Source organism: Tachypleus tridentatus, chromosome 5 (genome assembly GCF_004210375.1).
Source record: "Tachypleus tridentatus isolate NWPU-2018 chromosome 5, ASM421037v1, whole genome shotgun sequence".
Taxonomy (NCBI): domain Eukaryota; kingdom Metazoa; phylum Arthropoda; class Merostomata; order Xiphosura; family Limulidae; genus Tachypleus; species Tachypleus tridentatus.
In genome coordinates, this window is record NC_134829.1 from 49,135,492 (window position 1) to 49,156,406 (window position 20,915).

The 20,915-nt window shown below is 29.0% G+C and overlaps 1 protein-coding gene across 3 annotated transcripts in view; it reads right to left on the reverse strand.

The window, feature by feature from the left end:
* LOC143251121 (uncharacterized) overlaps window positions 1-18,089 on the reverse strand; it is a 105,360-nt gene extending 87,271 nt beyond the window's left edge. The window contains exon 1 of one of the 3 annotated variants that reach the window (XM_076502493.1): window positions 17,883-18,089. The gene's annotated coding sequence lies outside the window, so the exon portion shown is untranslated. The remainder of the gene's footprint in view (window positions 1-17,882) is intronic. The other 2 variants (XM_076502492.1, XM_076502491.1) reach the window with 2 other exon arrangements.
* Window positions 18,090-20,915: the final 2,826 nt, after the last annotated feature.

The window sequence follows — 20,915 nt, forward strand, 5'->3', positions numbered from 1 at the left end:
TTGTAGATTACAAAGAGTAAAACAATAATAACACTAGGTTTGTAAATTATAAATAGTAAGACAATGATAACACAAAGTTTGTAGATTATTAAGAGTAAGACAATGATAACACAAGGTTTGTAGATTACAAAGAGTAAGACAATGATAACACAAGTTTCTAGATTCTAAATAGTAAGACAATGATAACACTAGGTTTATAGATTATAAATAGTAAGACAATGATAACACAAGGTTTGTAGATTATAAATAGTATGGCAATGATAACACTAGTTTGTAGATTATAAAGAGTAAGGCAATGATAACACAAGTTTGTAGATTATAAATAGTAAGACAATGATAACACTAGGTTTATAGATTATAAATAGTAAGACAATGATAACACAAGGTTTGTAGATTATAAATAGTAAGACAATGATAACACTAGTTTGTAGATTATAAATAGTAAGACAATGATAACACTAGTTTGTAGATTATAAATAGTAAGACAATGATAACACAAGGTTTGTAGATTATAAATAGTAAGACAATGATAACACTAGGTTTATAGATTATAAATAGTAAGAAAATGATAACACAAGGTTTGTAGATTATAAATAGTAAGACAATGATAACACTAGGTTTATAGATTATAAATAGTAAGACAAGATAACACAAGGTTTGTAGATTATAAATAGTAAGACAATGATAACACAAGGTTTGTAGATTATAAAGAGTAAGACAATGATAACACAAGGTTTGTAAATTATAAATAGTAAGACAATGATAACACTAGTTTGTAGATTATAAATAGTAAGACAATGATAACACTAGTTTGCAGATTATAAAGAGTAAGACAATTAACACAAGGTTTGTAGATTATAAATAGTAAGACAATGATAACACTAGTTTGTAGATTATAAAGAGTAAGACAATGATAACACAAGGTTTATAGATTATAAATAGTAAGACAATGATAACACTAGGTTTATAGATTATAAATAGTAAGACAATGATAACACAAGGTTTGTAGATTATAAATAGTAAGACAATGATAACACAAGGTTTGTAGATTATAAAGAGTAAGACAATGATAACACAAGGTTTGTAGATTATAAATAGTAAGACAATGATAACACTAGTTTGTAGATTATAAATAGTAAGACAATGATAACACTAGTTTGTTGATTATAAATAGTAAGACAATGATAACACTAGTTTGTAGATTATAAAGAGTAAGACAATGATAACACAAGGTTTGTAGATTATAAATAGTAAGACAATGATAACACTAGTTTGTTGATTATAAAAAGTAAGACAATGATAACACAAAATTTGTAGATTATAAATAATAAGATAATGATAACACAAGGTTTGTACATTATAAATAGTAAGGCAATGATAACACAAGGTTTGTAGATTATAAATAGTTTGCAATGATAGCACTAGTTTGTAGATTATAAAGAGTAAGGCAATGATAACACAAGTTTGTAGATTATAAATAGTAAGACAATGATAACACTAGGTTTATAGATTATAAATAGTAAGACAATGATAACACAATGTTTGTAGATTATAGATAGTAAGACAATGTGTAACACTAGTTTGTAGATTATAAAGAGTAAGGCAATGATAACACTAGTTTGTAGATTATAAATAGTAAGACAATGATGACACTAGTTTGTAGATTATAAAGAGTAAGACAATGATAATACCAGGTGTTTAGATTATAAAGCGTTAGAGACTGATAACACTATCTTTCAGAATATAAAGAATCAAACAAGAACATTAACTTTCTAGATTATGAGGAGTCAAACTCTGATAACAATGGGTTTCAGATTATGAAGAGAAAACACTGATAACACTAACTTTCTACATTATTATAGAAATCAAACACTTATAACACCAACTTTCAGATTATAAAGCGTCAAACAATGATAACAGTAACGTTCTAGATTATAAAGAGTCAAAGAATGATACAGCGACTATCAATTTATAAAGAATGAGACAATGATAACACAAGGTTTGTAGATTATAAATAGTAAGAAAATGATAACACTAGGTTTGTAGATTATAACAAGTAAGACAATGATAACACTAGTTTGTAGATTATAAATAGTAAGACAATGATAACACTAGTTTCTTGATTATAAATAGTAAGACAATGATAACACTAGTTTGTAGATTAGAAAGAGTCAGAATGACAACACTAACTTTTAGATTATGAAGTGTCAGGCACTGTCAACAGGAAGTTTGAGATTTAAACACTAATAACATTAGCTTTCAGTTTATAAAGAGTCATACAGTGAAAACACTAACTTTTTGGATTAGGAAAAGTCAAACACGGGTAACACTATTCTTCAGATTATAAAGTGTCAGACACTGATAACACTAAATATCTAGATTACCAGTTTTCATTTGTAATATTAGTAAACTTATAAATTGCTAACAGTTCAACAGTTTTATCTCTGACTTTCTACGTTACTAAAAATTAACCTGCGTTAATTAACGCTGTGTTACTAGATTTGCAAGAGAGACAAAGTTTTTATACTAAAGTTTTATTACCAAGAGTTAAACAGTGTTTATTAAACTTAGAGATAATGTAGAAATCAACCAGCTTTCCAAGTGTTTAAAAACATTAAGGTTAGTAATAACTTTCTAGGTTATGAATAAAACATCAATAATTCAAATTTTACAAATTTCATAAAAAATAACCTTCATTACCAGTACTTAAACAGTGATAATATCATAATAAATAACCTTCATTACCAGTACTTAAACAGCGATAATATCATAATTAATAACCTTCATTACCAGTACTTAAACAGTGATAATATAATAATAAATAACCTTCGTTACCAGTACTTAAACAGTGATAATATCATAATAAATAACCTTCATTACCAGTACTTAAACAGTGATTATATTATAATAAATAACTTTCATTACGAGCACCTAAACAATGATAATATCATAATAAATAACCTTCATTACCAGTACTCAAACAGTAATAATATTATAATAAATAACCTTCATTACCAGTACTTAAACAGTAATAATATCACAAGAAATAGCCTCCATTACCAGTACCTAAACAGTGATAATATCATAATAAATAACCTTCGCTAACAGTACCTAAACAGTGATAATATCATAATAAATAACCTTCATTACCAGTACTTAAACAGTGATTATATTATAATAAATAACTTTCATTACGAGCACCTAAACAATGATAATATCATAATAAATAACCTTCATTACTAGTACTCAAACAGTAATAATATTATAATAAATAACCTTCATTACCAGTACCTAAACAGTGATAATATCATAATAAATAACCTTCTTTTCCAGTACTTAAACAGTGATAATATCATAAGAAATAACCTTCGTTACCAGTACGTAAACAGTGATAATATCATAATAAATAACTTTCATTACCAGTACTTAAACATTGATAATATCATAATAAATAACCTTCGTTACCAGTACCTAAACAGTGATAATATCCTAATAAATAACCTTCATTACCAATATTTAAACAGTGATAATATTATAATAAATAACATTCTTTACCAGTACTTAAACATTGATAATATAATAATAAATAACCTTCGTTACCAGTACTTAAACAATGATAATATCATAATAAATAAACTCACTACCAGTACTTAAACAGTGATAATATCCTAATAAATAACCTTCATTACCAATATTTAAACAGTGATAATATCATAATAAAAAACCTTCGTTACCAGTACTTAAACAGTGATAAAATCCTAATAAATAACCTTCATTACCAATATTTAAACAGTGATAATATTATAATAAATAACATTCTTTACCAGTACTTAAACATTGAAAATATAATAATAAATAACCTACGTTACCAGTACTCAAACAAAGATAATATCATAATAAATAACTTTCATTACCAGTACTTAAACAGTAATAATATTATAATAAATAAACTTCATTACCAGTACTTAAACAGTAATAATATCATAAGAAATAACCTTCATTACCAGTACTTAAACAGTGATAATATCATAAGAAATAACCTTCATTACCAGTACTTATACAATGATAATATCATAATAAATAACCTTCACTACGAATACGGAAACACTGATAATATCCTAATAAATAACCTTCATTACCAATATTTAAACAGTGATAATATCATAATAAATAACCTTCATTACCAGTACTTAAACAGTGATAATATCACAAGAAATAGCCTTCGTTACCAGTACCTAAACAGTGATAATATCATAATAAATAACCTTCGTTACCAGTACTTAAACAGTGATAATATCATAAGAAATAACCTTCATTACCAGTACTTAAACAGTGATAATATAATAATAAATAACCTTCGTTACCAGTACTTAAACAGTGATAATATCATAATAAATAACCTTCATTACCAGTACTTAAACAGTGATTATATTATAATAAATAACTTTCATTACGAGCACCTAAACAATGATCATATCATAATAAATAACCTTCATTACCAGTACTCAAACAGTAATAATATTATAATAAATAACCTTCATTACCAGTACTTAAACAGTAATAATATCACAAGAAATAGCCTTCATTACTAGTACCTAAACAGTGATAATATCATAATAAATAACCTTCGTTACCAGTACTTAAACAGTGATAATATCATAAGAAATAACCTTCGTTACCAGTACGTAAACAGTGATAATATCATAATAAATTACTTTCATTACCAGTACTTAAACAATGATAATATCATAATAAATAAATTTCGTTACCAGTACTTAAACAGTGATAATATCCTAATAAATAACCTTCATTACCAATATTTAAACAGTGATAATATTATAATAAATAACATTCTTTACCAGTACTTAAACATTGATAATATAATAATAAATAACCTTCGTTACCAGTACTTAAACAATGATAATATCATAATAAATAAACTCACTACCAGTACTTAAACAGTGATAATATACTAATAAATAACCTTCATTACCAATATTTAAACAGTGATAATATCATAATAAATAACCTTCGTTACCAGTAGTTAAACAGTGATAATATCATAATAAATAACCTTCGTTACCAGTACTTAAACAGTGATAATATCATAAGAAATAACCTTCGTTACCAGTACTTAAACAGTGATAATATCCTAATAAATAACCTTCATTACCAATATTTAAACAGTGATAATATTATAATAAATAACATTCTTTACCAGTACTTAAACATTGATAATATAATAATAAATAACCTTCGTTACCAGTACTTAAACAATGATAATATCATAATAAATAAACTCACTACCAGTACTTAAACAGTGATAATATACTAATAAATAACCTTCATTACCAATATTTAAACAGTGATAATATCATAATAAATAACCTTCGTTACCAGTAGTTAAACAGTGATAATATCATAATAAATAACCTTCGTTACCAGTACTTAAACAGTGATAATATCATAAGAAATAACCTTCGTTACCAGTACTTAAACAGTGATAATATCCTAATAAATAACCTTCATTACCAATATTTAAACAGTGATAATATTATAATAAATAACATTCTTTACTAGTACTTAAACATTGATAATATAATAATAAATAACCTTCGTTACCAGTACTTAAACAATGATAATATCATAATAAATAAACTCACTACCAGTACTTAAACAGTGATAATATACTAATAAATAACCTTCATTACCAATATTTAAACAGTGATAATATCATAATAAATAACCTTCGTTACCAGTAGTTAAACAGTGATAAAATCCTAATAAATAACCTTCATTACCAATATTTAAACAGTGATAATATTATAATAAATAACATTCTTTACCAGTACTTAAACATTGATAATATAATAATAAATAACCTTCGTTACCAGTACTTAAACAATGATAATATCATAATAAATAAACTCACTACCAGTACTTAAACAGTGATAATATACTAATAAATAACCTTCATTACCAATATTTAAACAGTGATAATATCATAATAAATAACCTTCGTTACCAGTAGTTAAACAGTGATAAAATCCTAATAAATAACCTTCATTACCAATATTTAAACAGTGATAATATTATAATAAATAACATTCTTTACCAGTACTTAAACAATGATAATATCATAATAAATAACTTTCGTTACAAGTACTTAAACAGTAATAATATTATAATAAATAACCTTCGTTACCAGTACTTAAACAGTAATAATATCATAATAAATAACCTTTGTTACCAGTACTTAAACAGTGATAATATCATAGTAAATAACTTTCATTTCCATTACTTAAACAGTGATAATATCATAATAAATAACCTTCATTACCAGTACTTAAAGAGTTATAATATCAAAAGAAATAACCTTCGTTACTAGTAGTTAAACGGTGATAATATCATAAGAAATAACCTTCGTTACCAGTACTTAAACAGTGATAATATCATAATAAATAACCTTTTTTACCAGTACTTAAACAGTGATAATATCCTAATAAATAACCTTCATTACCAAATTTAAACAGTGATAATATTATAATAAATAACCTTCTTTACCAGTACTTAAACAGTGATAATATCATAATAAACAACCTTCATTACCAGTACTGATACAGTGATAATATTATAAGAAATAACCTTCATTTCCACTACTTAAACAGTGATAATATCATAAGAAATAACCTTCACTACCAGTACTTAAACAGTGATAATATCAAAATAAATAACCTTCATTACCCGTACTTAAACAGTAATAATATTATAATAAATAACCTTCATTACTAGAACTTAAACAGTGATAATATCATAATAAATAACTTTCATTACCAGTACTTAAAAAGTGATAATATCATAATAAATAATTTTCATTACCAGTACTCAAACAGTAATAATATTATAATAAATAAACTTCATTACCAATACTTAAACAGTAATAATATCATAAGAAATAACCTTCATTACCAGTACTTAAACAGTGATAATATCATAAGAAATAACCTTTATTACCAGTACTTAAACAGTGATAATATCTTAATAAATAACCTTCATTACCAGTGATAATATCATAATAAATAACCTTCATTACAAGTACTTAAACAGTGATAATATCATAAACAATAACCTTCATTACCAGTAGTTAAACAGTCATAATATCATAAGAAATAACCTTCGTTACTAGTACTGAAACAGTGATAATATCATAATAAATAACCTTTATTACCAGTACTTAAACAGTGATAATATCCTAATAAATAACCTTCATTACGAGTACCTAAACAATGAAAATATCATAATAAATAACCTTCATTACAAGTACTCAAACAGTAATAATATTATAATAAATAAACTTCATTACCAGTACTTAAACAGTTATAATATCACAAGAAATAACCTTCATTAGCAGTACTTAAACAGTGGTAATATCATAATAAATAACCTTCGTTACTAGTACTTAAACAGTGATAATATCATAATAAACAACCTTCATTACCAGTACTTATACAGTGATAATATCATAATAAACAACCTTCATTACCAGTACTTATAGAATGATAATATCATAATAAATAATCTTCACTACCAATACGTAAACAGTGATAATATCCTAATAAATAACCTTCATTACCAATATTTAAATAATGATAATATTATAATAAATAACCTTTATTACCAGTACGTAAACAGTGATAATATCCTAATACATAACCTTCATTACCAATATATAAACAGTGATAATATTATAATAAATAACCTTCTTTACCAGTACTTAAACAGTGATAATATCATAATAAACAACTTTCATTACCAGTACTTATACAGTGATAATATCATAAGAAATAACCTTCATTACCAGTACTTAAACAGTGATAATATCATAATAAATAACCTTCATTACCAGTACTTAAACAGTGATAATATCATAGTAAATAACTTTCATTTCCAGTACTTAAACAGTGATAATATCATAATAAATAACCTTCATTACCAGTACTTAAACAGTAATAATATCATAAGAAATAACCTTCATTATCAGTATTTAAACAGTGATTATATTATAATAAATAACCTTCATTACCAGTACTTAAACAATGATAATATCATAATAAATAACCTTCGTAACGAGTACCTAAACAATGATAATATCATAATAAATAACCTTCATTACCAGTACTCAAACAGTAATAATATTATAATAAATAAACTTCATTACCAGTACTTAAGCAGTAATAATATCATAATAAACAACCTTCGTTACCAGAACTTATACAATGATAATATCATAAGAAATAACCTTCATTACCAGTACTTAAACAGTGATAATATCATAATAAATAACCTTCATTACCAGTACTTATACAGTGATAATATCATAAGAAATAACCTTCATTACCAGTACTAAACAGTGATAATATCATAATAAATAACCTTCATTACCAGTACTTAAACAGTGATAATATCATAGTAAATAACTTTCATTTCCAGCACTTAAAATGTGATAATATCATAATAAATAACCTTCATTACCAGTACTTAAACAGTGATAATATCATAAGAAATAACCTTCATTATCAGTATTTAAACAGTGATTATATTATAATAAACAACCTTCATTACCAGTACTTAGACAATGATAATATCATAATAAATAACCTTCATTACCAGTACTCAAACAGTAATAATATTATAATAAACAACCTTCATTACCAGTACTTAGACAATGATAATATCATAATAAACAACCTTCATTACCAGTACTTAGACAATGATAATATCATAATAAATAACCTTCATTACCAGTACTCAAACAGTAATAATATTATAATAAACAACCTTCATTACCAGTACTTAGACAATGATAATATCATAATAAATAAACTTCATTACCAGTACTTAAACAGTGATAATATTATAATAAACAACCTTCGTTACCAGTACTTATACAGTGATAATATCATAAGAAATAACCTTCATTACCAGTACTTAAACAGTGATAATATCATAATAAATAAACTTTATTACCAGTACTTAAACAGTGATAATATCATAAGAAATAACCTTCATTACCAGTACTTAAACAGTGATAATATCATAATAAATAACCTTCATTACCAGTACTTAAACAGTGATAATATCATAAGAAATAACCTTCACTACCAGTATTTAAACAGTGATAATATCATAATAAATAACCTTCATTACCAGTACTTAAACAATGATAATATCATAATAAATAACCTTCGTTACGAGTGCCTAAACAATGATAATATCATAATAAATAACCTTCATTACCAGTACTCAAACACTAATAATATTATAATAAATAAACTTCATTACCAGTACTTAAACAGTAATAATATCATACGAAATAACATTCATTACCAGTACTTAAACAGTGATAATATCATAAGAAATAACCTTCATTACCAGTACTTAAACAGTGATAATATCATAATAAATAACCTTTGTTACCAGTACTTAAACAGTGATAATATCATAGTAAATAACTTTCATTTCCAGTACTTAAACAGTGATAATATTATAATAAATAACCTTCATTACTAGAACTTAAACAGTGATAATATCATAATAAATAACTTTCATTACCAGTACTTAAACAGTGATAGTATCATAATAAATAACCTTCATTACCAGTACTTAAACAGTGATAATATCATAATAAATATCCTTCGTTACGAGTACCTAAACAATGATAATATCATAATAAATAATTTTCATTACCAGTACTCAAACAGTAACAATATCATAAGAAATAACCTTCATTACCAGTACTTAAACAGTGATAATATCATAAGAAATAACCTTTATTACCAGTACTTAAACTGTGATAATATCTTAATAAATAACCTTCATTACCAGTGATAATATCATAATAAATAACCTTCATTACCAGTACTTAAACAGTGATAATATTATAATAAATAAACTTCATTACCAGTACTTAAACAGTGATAATATCTTAAGAAATAACCTTCGTTACTAGCACTTAAACAGTGATGATATCATAATAAATAACCTTTATTACCAGTACTTAAACAGTGATAATATTCTAATAAATAACCTTCATTACGAGTACCTAAACAATGATAATATCATAATAAATAATTTTCATTACCAGTACTCAAACAGTGATAATATCATAATAAATAACCTTTATTACCAGTAATTAAACAGTGATAATATTCTAATAAATAACCTTCATTACGAGTACCTAAACAATGATAATATCATAATAAATAACCTTCATTACCAGTACTCAAACAGTAATAATATTATAATAAATAAACTTCATTACCAGTACTTAAACAGTGATAATATCATAATAAATAAACTTCATTACCAGTACTTAAACAGTGATAATATCATAATAAATAAACTTCATTACCAGTACTTAAACAGTGATAATATCGTAATAAATAACCTTCATTACCAGTACTTATACAATGATAATATCATTAGAAATAACCTTCATTACCAGTAGTTAAACAGTGATAATATCTTAAGAAATAACCTTCGTTACTAGCACTTAAACAGTGAGAATATCATAATAAATAACCTTTATTACCAGTACTTAAACAGTGATAATATTCTAATAAATAACCTTCATTACGAGTACCTAAACAATGATAATATCATAATAAATAATTTTCATTACCAGTACTCAAACAGTGATAATATCATAATAAATAACCTTTATTACCAGTAATTAAACAGTGATAATATTCTAATAAATAACCTTCATTACGAGTACCTAAACAATGATAATATCATAATAAATAACCTTCATTACCAGTACTCAAACAGTAATAATATTATAATAAATAAACTTCATTACCAGTACTTAAACAGTGATAATATCATAATAAATAAACTTCATTACCAGTACTTAAACAGTGATAATATCATAATAAATAAACTTCATTACCAGTACTTAAACAGTGATAATATCGTAATAAATAACCTTCATTACCAGTACTTATACAATGATAATATCATAAGAAATAACCTTCATTACCAATATATAAACAGTGATAATATCATAATAAATAACCTTCATTACCAATATATAAACAGTGATAATATCATAATAAATAACCTTCATTACCAATATATAAACAGTGATAATATCATAATAAATAACCTTCATTACCAGTACTTAAACAGTGATAATATCCTAATAAATAACCTTCATTACCAATATATAATCAGTGATAATATCATAATAAACAACCTTCATTACCAGTACTTATACAGTGATAATATCATAAGAAATAACCTTCATTACCAGTACTTATACAATGATAATATCATAAGAAATAACCTTCATTACCAATATATAAACAGTGATAATATCATAATAAATAACCTTCATTACCAATATATAAACAGTGATAATATCATAATAAATAACCTTCATTACCAATATATAAACAGTGATAATATCATAATAAATAACCTTCATTACCAGTACTTAAACAGTGATAATATCCTAATAAATAACCTTCATTACCAATATATAAACAGTGATAATATTATAATAAATAACCTTTACCAGTACTCAAACAGTGATAATATCATAATGAATAACCTTCATTACCAGTACTTAAACAGTGATAATATCATAATAAATAACCTTCATTACCAGTACTTATACAATGATAATATCATAATAAATAACCTTCATTACCAGTACTTATACAATGATAATATCATAATAAATAACCTTCATTACCAGTACTTATACAATGATAATATCATAATAAATAACCTTCATTACCAGTACTTATACAATGATAATATCATAAGAAATAACCTTCATTACCAGTACTTAAACAGTGATAATATCATAATAAATAACCTTCATTACCAGTACTTATACAATGATAATATCATAATAAATAACCTTCGTTACTAGTATTTAAACAGTGATAATATCATAATAAATAACCTTCATTACCAGTACTTAAACAGTGATAATATCATAATAAATAACCTTCATTACCAGTACTTAAACAGTGATAATATCATAAGAAATAACCTTCATTACCAGTACTTAAACAGTGATAATATCATAATAAATAACCTTCATTATCAGTACTTAAACAGTGATAATATCATAATAAATAACTTTCATTACCAGTACTTAAACAGTGATAATATCATAGTAAATAACTTTCATTACCAGTACTTAAACAGTGATAATACCAAATTTCTGTACTATACATAACCATTAATGGTAGCTTTCTACATTAACCAGGAACGAGCACTGGAAGCACTAACCTCTACAGTATCCAGGGGCTAATACTGACAAACCTACTACATTAATAAGAAACTAACATTGACAGTACTAACTTTCTACATTATCCAAGAACCAACAATGACTATTCTAACCTTGTACATTATCCATACAAACAACAGAGACAGTGCTAAACATTTAGAATTCAAACGTGACATGTACTAATCCTCTTGGTTCCGCATGGCCAGGTGGGTTAAGGTGTTCGACTCGTAATCCGAGGGTCGCGGGTTCGAATCCCCGTCGCACCAAACACGCTCGCCCTTTCAGCCGTGGAAACGTTATAATATGACGATCAATCCCACTATTCGTTGGTAAAAGAGTAGCCCAAGAGTTGGCGGTGGGTAGTGAAGACTATGTTCCTTCCCTCTAGTCATACACTGCAAAATTAGGGATAGCTAGCGCAGATAGCCCTCGTGTAGCTTTGCGCAAAATTCCAAAACAAACAAACAAACTAATCCTTTTATTAGCCCCCCCCCTCCTAGTTGCACAGCAGTACGGCTGCGGACTTACAACGCTAGAATTCGGATTTCGTTACCCGTGGTGAGCAGGGAACAGATAGCCCATTGTGTAGGTCTGCGCTTAATTACAAACAAGAAAACCAATAAACTAACCCTTTTAGTTAACCAGGAACCAGCTGTTAATCCTACATCAATGACAGAGATCTAGCCTTTTAGTTTACTCAGGGACTGATAGTAGCAGTCTTATCGTTTTAAACAACCCAGGTATGTTTCTAATTTCATGAACTTCATAATAAATTGCCTCCATTACCAGTACTTAATAACATTGGCAGTACTAACAGTTTAGGTTATCTGGGACTTAACAATAACCTCCAATTGACCTCTTAGACTACCAGTAAACCTGCATTGGCAGTAATACCTCTGTTGTTTCTCAAAGCACCAGCTGGTACACTTTCTACGTTATAAAGTGCCCAATAGAAGTGTTAACACCCTTTAAGACTATCGAAGAATAAAAAATGAATGGCTAATCTTTCACTCCACAGCGGCTTAGTTGTAAGTGTGAAGGCTTATAACGCTCAAACCTGGGTTTCGATACCCGTGGTTGGCAGAACAGAGATAACCCATTGTGTAGTTTTGTGCTTAAGAATAATCAAAACAAAGCATGTCAATTGACCTTTCACATTGTCAAGGAATCCTGACAGTGTTTATCTTCTATATTACCAAAGAACCAACTATACAATACTAACTTTTAAAATTTAAAGATATTTACATTACTAACCTTCTAGATTATAAAAGAATCAACAGTGACTGGTATAACATTTCAGATGTAGATATAATTTTTCTCCCAATCTACTTTCTCTCTGTAACCTTTTAATCAAGGCTTCAAAAGGTTTTCCTAATTTTTTTACCCTTTCTAATAAGTGGACAGTAATGTCATAGCGATACGCTCCAACGACAGAACCCAAAATACAATACGAGATTTCTCTTCCGTAATATTTTACTTCCCCATTTATTTTACTTCCTCATTTTTGGTCTTCGTTCCCGTTCCAAATTGTTTTTTTTAGTTTCTAAGATTTTCAAAATATCAAAATTACTTCCGTTCTTTCTGGTCATTATTCGTAAGAATATTTAATTAAAAATAACATAACTGAAGTCCTAGATTATCAATGACCTATTGCTAGTGACTGGTATTTCTAGCTTCCTGCCAAAGAATTAAGAGTAATAGGGGTAACATAAAGTTACCAAAAAGAAACACCAACAGAAACAACGATAACCGTCTGGATTTTTAAGTAACCATCAAACTTCTAAACTATCAACTAACTTAAAAACAACCTTCCGTATTATGGTTAATCGCCTTGATTTCTAGAAAAAATTAGTGATTTCTTGGGAATCAAATAGGTTAATGCTGATACCGGTATTTTGTAACTTAATAACAATAAACAACCAATAGTAAGACAATTAACCGCCTTGAAGTAAAAAAAACAACAACCACTAAACTTCTATACCAACAGCTACAAAAAAAAGGAAACCTAAAATAAGAGTGTTTGTTAACCATCCGGATTCCTAAGAAACCACCAAACTTCTAGTCTAGCAACTATGTAAATACACTTTACTGTAACAAGGTTAACCGTCTTGATATCTCAGAAACCACCTACAGTAGGAGTGTTAACCGTCTGGATTCTTAACAAACCTCCAAACTTCTAGACAACCAACAAACAAGTAATGTTAAACATCTAATATCCTGATAAACCACTGAACTTATAGGCTACCAACTACTAAGAAACAACCTTCAATAACAGTGTTAACTGTCAGGATTTATATGAAATCATCAAACTTTTATGTCACCAACTACCAAAAACCAATAGAGAATATAAATTTTAACCATCAGCATTCCTATGAAACAATTTATTTTATAAGTTATAAACTTCCAAGAAATAATATACAGTAAAACTGTTATTCGTCTGGATTTAAAAAAAACACATTAAACTACTAGACCACAACCTACCAAAAATCATCATACGGTAAGAATGCTAACCGTCTCGATTTTTAAAACACCGTCAAACTTCTAAACAAAAACAAAACAACAACAACAACCTAGAGTAACAGTGGTTATGTCCTTAATTACTTAGAAAGTACCATATTTCTTGACAACCAACAATTACTTACAGTAACTGCGGGAACTACCTGAATTACTAAGAAATCATCAAACCCATGGGTTATCGAAAATAAGCTACAATAAGAGTTAGCCGTCTAGTTTCCTCTTAAATTATCAAACTTCAAGAATAAAGACTACTAAGAAACAGTCTATGATAATAGTGTTAACCGATCTGATTACTAAGAAATCATAAAACTTTTAGTTCAACATTTACCAACAAACAACAGAGTAACTACGAAACATCTAGGTTACAAACTACCAAAAAACAATAGAGCAACCGCGAAACATCTAGGTTACAAACTACCAATAAACAACAGAGTAACCACGAAACATCTGTTACAAACAACCAACAACAGAGTAACCACAAAACATCTGTTACAAACAACCAACAACAGAGTAACCACGAAACATCTAGGTTACAAACTACCAAAAAACAACAGAGTAATCACGAAAATCAAGGTTACAAACTACCAACAAACAATAGAGTAACCGCGAAACATCTAGGTTACAAACTACCAATAAACAACAGAGTAACCACGAAACATCTGTTACAAACAACCAACAACAGAGTAACCACGAAACATCTAGGTTACAAACTACCAAAAAACAACAGAGTAACCACGAAAATCAAGGTTACAAACTACCAACAAACAATAGAGTAACCGCGAAACATCTAGGTTACAAACTACTAATAAACAACAGAGTAACCACGAAACATCTAGGTTACAAACTACCAATAAACAACAGAGTAACCACGAAACATCTAGGTTACAAACTACCAATAAACAACAGAGTAACCACGAAACATCTGTTACAAACTACCAGCAACAGAGTAACCACGAAACATCTAGGTTACAAACTACCAATAAACAAGCTACAGTAAGAGTGTTAACTGCCTGGTTTCTTTAGAAACCATTACACTTCTAGACCGTAAGCTATCAGAAAACAACCTACTGTAACAGTGTTAATCACTATGATTCTTACTAAACCATCAAACTTCTAGATTACCAACTACCAAGAAACAACGTACAGTAACAGTGTTAATCACTATGATTCTTACTAAACCATCAAACTTCTAGATTACCAACTACCAAGAAACAACGTACAGTAACAGTGTTAATCACTATGATTCTTACTAAACCATCAAACTTCTAGATTACCAACTACCAAGAAACAACGTACAGTAACAGTGTTAATCACTATGATTCTTACTAAACCATCAAACTTCTAGATTACCAACTATCGAGAAACAACGTACAGTAACAGTGTTAATCACTATGATTCTTACTAAACCATCAAACTTCTAGATTACCAACTACCAAGAAACAACGTACAGTAACAGTGTTAATCACTATGATTCTTACTAAACCATCAAACTTCTAGATTACCAACTACCGAGAAACAACGTACAGTAACAGTGTTAATCACTATGATTCTTACTAAACCATCAAACTTCTAGATTACCAACTACCAAGAAACAACGTACAGTAACAGTGTTAATCACTATGATTCTTACTAAACCATCAAACTTCTAGATTACCAACTACCGAGAAACAACGTACAGTAACAGTGTTAATCACTATGATTCTTACTAAACCATCAAACTTCTAGATTACCAACTACCGAGAAACAACGTACAGTAACAGTGTTAATCACTATGATTCTTACTAAACCATCAAACTTCTAGATTACCAACTACCAAGAAACAACGTACAGTAACAGTGTTAATCACTATGATTCTTACTAAACCATCAAACTTCTAGATTACCAACTACCGAGAAACAACGTACAGTAACAGTGTTAATCACTATGATTCTTACTAAACCATCAAACTTCTAGATTACCAACTACCGAGAAACAACGTACAGTAACAGTGTTAATCACTATGATTCTTACTAAACCATCAAACTTCTAGATTACCAACTACCGAGAAACAACGTACAGTAACAGTGTTAATCACTATGATTCTTACTAAACCATCAAACTTCTAGATTACCAACTACCAAGAAACAACGTACAGTAACAGTGTTAATCGCCTGAATTCATAAGAAATCACCCACTAGTCTTTTACTTTACCAAATATCAAAAACAACCTACAGTAACAGTGTTAACCGTCTGAATTCATAACAAACTAACAACATACAAAAAACAACTTACAATAACGCTACTAACCGTCTGGATTTCTAACAATCCACGACAATTCTAGGTTACCAAGCATCGGAAAATAATTAGAATAAGTGTGTTAACCACCTTAATTCTTAAGAAACCACAAAATGTTTAGAAAAACAACTACCGTAAAACAGCTTAATGTTAAACGTCTTGGTTTCTAAGAAACCATTTCAATTCTAGACTACTTACTGCGAAAAAAACAAACACAAATCTACTTAAAGAAAATTCTTTAAATATTTGAAGAACTATGAAAAGCAACATAAACTTATAGATTGCTAAAATAAAACGAAAGTAACAGTACTGGTCGTCTAAGGAACTGTTACTGGCTTCACTAACCATTTTGAAACTATCAAAACTATGAAGTTATTGTTTGTTTTAATGACACTGACCAAGACCATATTATCTCTACTGAAAAGTGCTATTGACAATTCAAGCTACTAAATGCAAATGAACACATACTTATTTCTTAATAAATGAAGTAACCGTGAAGCCTATAGTTTTTAGTCGCTGAAGTATAGTGCGCAAACATCAGTGTAGAATATACATACATAGAAGTAAGATATTGTGTAGCTCACACATATATAATTTATTCATAATTATGTGCATTTTACATCATTCAGGTTTACCCAATTTTAAAATTGTAAAAATAAAACTTTTTTTGTTTTTCTTTTATGGGGCAGAGATATTTAGAATAGCTAAACGCTCTAATTTGGTTAGAAAGAAACACCATTCCGCTGACCATCGTAAGAGCTAGGACTGAGACAGGAAAGGACCTTACTTGGTGTGCTGATAGAAGTTTGTTGCGCCTCAGGTAGAAGACGAACCGAGCGAAGCTGGCTGTATGTTCGACGGGAACCAATCTTACTAGATTGCAACTTCAGAATGTCGAGGAATGCTTGGTGGGCTGCAATCTCAGCATTAAATATTTCCTCAGCCCCAGGGTCCTAATTCGTTGGTCGCCTGCCATCACGCGTCACCTGCCACCCACGCGCTGCGAAGCCAAGCGAATGCCGTCTATTTCCTGCTTGACGTAAGCGCAGAACTTGAGATGTTGGGATGTCCATTAGGGGACGCTCAGAGCACAGGCCAACGCACGCTACGATGGCAACAGATGTAGCAGTAGTGGGATGTTTAATAAAGAATCTGAGGAGGTAAACAGGGGTTGGGGGAAGGTTCAGAAACTGATTTTATTATACATTTTTAGAAGGATCGTTCACATTGAAAGATTTCGGTGAAAGTCGAATTTTGTATGAAAGAAGTAATAACTTGCAAAAATTGACGAGACTTTCTAGTGACGGTTCAACATCCTAGAATTAAAAAACACAAACTGGACGAGAGTGGCAAATGAGGTAACTTCTGCTTATTGAAACTGACAGAAGGGTAAATGTTTTGGTAAAGTAACGATTCTATGAGACAATTTTCTACATTCAGTTGACTAGAAAGCTGAAGAGAACCAATGCTATAATAACTTGTATAACATGTAGGTAGTAAGCTAAACTCAACTACTGCTGTTAACATTTCGAACTATCTTTTTATCGACTTATTGTCTTTATGGCATGTTCCAAATTGAATTAACGGTACCTAGTTAGAAAAGCTTTTGAATGAATATTTTCCAAACTGTAAGGAAAAATGATATGAGCATTTCAATATAGAAATATGCCATATAATTTAAAGATGGACAATAACGTAAGCGGTCTTCGAATAGGAATGAGCGACAGCATGTTTATAACGAGCCCTCAAAAAGAGAAATAATTTATGTGGAAGTGACACGAAAGATGCTTACAAGGATAAAGGATGGATAAACAAAACTAACAACAATAAAATAAAACAGAAAGTGATGAAGTAACAAGCTCATCTCGTTATGAATCCCTTACTAAGCAGGAAACGTACATGCATTGTTCGTTTGTTTTGAATTTCGCGCAAAGCTACACGAGGGCTATCTGCGCTATCCATTTCTAATTTAGCGGTGTAACACCAGAGGGAAGGCAGCTAATCATCACCACCCACCATCAACTCTTGAGTTACTCTTGTACCAACGGTTGAAAGGGCGAGCATGTGTGTTGTGAGGGGGGATTCGAACCAGCGACCGTTGGATTACGAGTCGAATGCCTTAACCATCTGGCAATGCCGAGCCACATTTATTGTATGAGTACCTCATTCAGAAAATGTTACATACAAATAAATCCTAACGTAATATGTTATCCGAAGAACGTAGATGATTTGGTTCAATAACCGAAATCTCTCCCTTCTGCATGAGTTACAACGTTTTGAAGCTAACAACGTCATTTCTAGTAGTTTTACGAAGATAATTAATAAACGGGACAAGCTCATCTAGAAATATCTTTGTTATTGTAGCCACGACACTGGTAGGGTTTCATTCAGAGAAGCGTCAGAGGTTTGTTGTTGTTGTTGTTTTTTGTTCGCTGTTACATTGCGGCGGAAGCTTTACAAGAAAAAGCAGCTGAACTAAAGTCCAGTTAAGCCTCGTATTAGGTTTTTCTAAACGAAAGCTTGGTACAGCGTTTTATATAACACAGAAAACGTTAACGGTATTATATTAAAAGTGATGACAATGATTGTAGAGTAACGGTTAATCATAAATATGTTTATTTAGGGTAAGAATACAATACAGAGACGTATCTTCGTGTATGGATTATAACTTGTGAGATGTGTATTAAAGTGACATCAGAATACAGAGACGTATCTTGGTGTATGGATTATAACTTGTGAAATGTGTATTAAAGTGACATCAGAATACAGAGACGTATCTTGGTGTATGGATTATAACTTATGAAATGTGTTTTAAAGTGACATCAGAATACAGAGACGTATCTTGGTGTATGGATTATAACTTGTGAGATGTGTATTAAAGTGACATCAGAATAGAGAGGCGTATTTTGGTGTATGGATTATAACTTGTGAGATGTGTTTTAAAGTGACATCATAATACAGCGACGTATCTTGGTGTATGGATTATAACTTGTGAAATGTGTATTAAAGTGACATCAGAATAGAGAGGCGTATTTTGGTGTATAGATTATAACTTGTGAGATGTGTTGTAAAGTGACATCAGAATACAGAGACGTATCTTGGTGTATGGATTATAACTTGTGAGATGTGTATTAAAGTGACATCAGAATACAGAGATGTGTCCTGGTGTATGGATTATAACTTGTGAGATGTGTATTAAAGTGACATCAGGATACAGAGATGTGTCCTGGTGTATGGATTATAACTTGTGAGATGTGTATTAAAGTGACATCAGGATACAGAGACGTATCTTGGTGTATGGATTATAACTTGTGAAATGTGTATTAAAGTGACATCAGAATAGAGAGGCGTATTTTGGTGTATGGATTATAACTTGTGAGATGTGTTGTAAAGTGACATCAGAATACAGAGACGTATCCTGGTGTATGGATTATAACTTGTGAGATGTGTATTAAAGTGACATCAGAATACAGAGACGTATCCTGGTGTATGGATTATAACTTGTGAGATGTGTATTAAAGTGACATCAGGATACAGAGATGTGTCCTGGTGTATGGATTATAACTTGTGAGATGTGTATTAAAGTGACATCAGGATACAGAGATGTGTCCTGGTGTATGGATTAGTGTGAAAAATGTGTACATGTGTAAGAACAGAACTTGGAGATGAATCAATTTGTAAGGCATATATTGGTGTAAAAATAGAATACGGAGAAATGTCCTGTTGTATGAATTAACTGTAAATTATGTAATAACATAAGAAGAGAATACGGAGAGGTATTCTGTTGTATGAATTCCTTTGTAGGATATATATTAATGTA